Here is a 645-nt window from a genome sequence, read left to right on the forward strand (position 1 = left end):
GGCTGACCCCACCTCCACCCAGGGCTGACTCCACCTCCACCCAGGGCCGGTTCCACCTCCACTCAAGACTGGCTCCACCTGCACCCGAGACCGGCTTTGCCTCCACCCAGGGCTGGCCCCGCCTCCACCCAGGGCCGGCTCCACCTCCACCCAGGGCTGGCTCCACCTCCACTCAGGGCTGGCTCCACCTGCACCCGAGACCGGCTTTGCCTCCACCCAGGGTTGGCCCCGCCTCCACCCAGGGCCAGCTCCACCTCCACCCAGGGCTGGCTCCACCTCCACTCAGGGCTGGCTTCACCTGCACCCGAGACTGGCTTTGCCTCCACCCAGGGCTGGCCCCGCCTCCACCCAGGGCCGGCTCCACCTCCACCCAGGGCTGGTTCCACCTCCACCCAAGGCTGGCTCCACCTGCACCCGAGACTGGCTTTGCCTCCACCCAGGGCTGGCCCCGCCTCCACCCAGGGCTGACTCCACCTCCACCCAGAGCCGGCTCCGCCTCTACCCAGGGCTGACCCCACCTCCACCCAGGGCTGACTCCACCTCCACCCAGGGCCGGTTCCACCTCCACTCAAGACTGGCTCCACCTGCACCCGAGACCGGCTTTGCCTCCACCCAGGGCTGGCCCCGCCTCCACCCAGGGCCGGC

At 71.5% G+C, this 645-nt stretch overlaps 1 protein-coding gene across 1 annotated transcript in view; it reads left to right on the forward strand.

The window, feature by feature from the left end:
• efna2a (ephrin-A2a) overlaps nucleotides 1-645 on the forward strand; it is a 165,916-nt gene that overhangs the window by 138,903 nt on the left and 26,368 nt on the right. The window lies entirely within an intron of this gene.

Source organism: Nematolebias whitei, chromosome 21, assembly GCF_014905685.2.
Source record: "Nematolebias whitei isolate Nwh7 chromosome 21, NemWhi1, whole genome shotgun sequence".
Taxonomy (NCBI): Eukaryota; Metazoa; Chordata; class Actinopteri; order Cyprinodontiformes; family Rivulidae; genus Nematolebias; species Nematolebias whitei.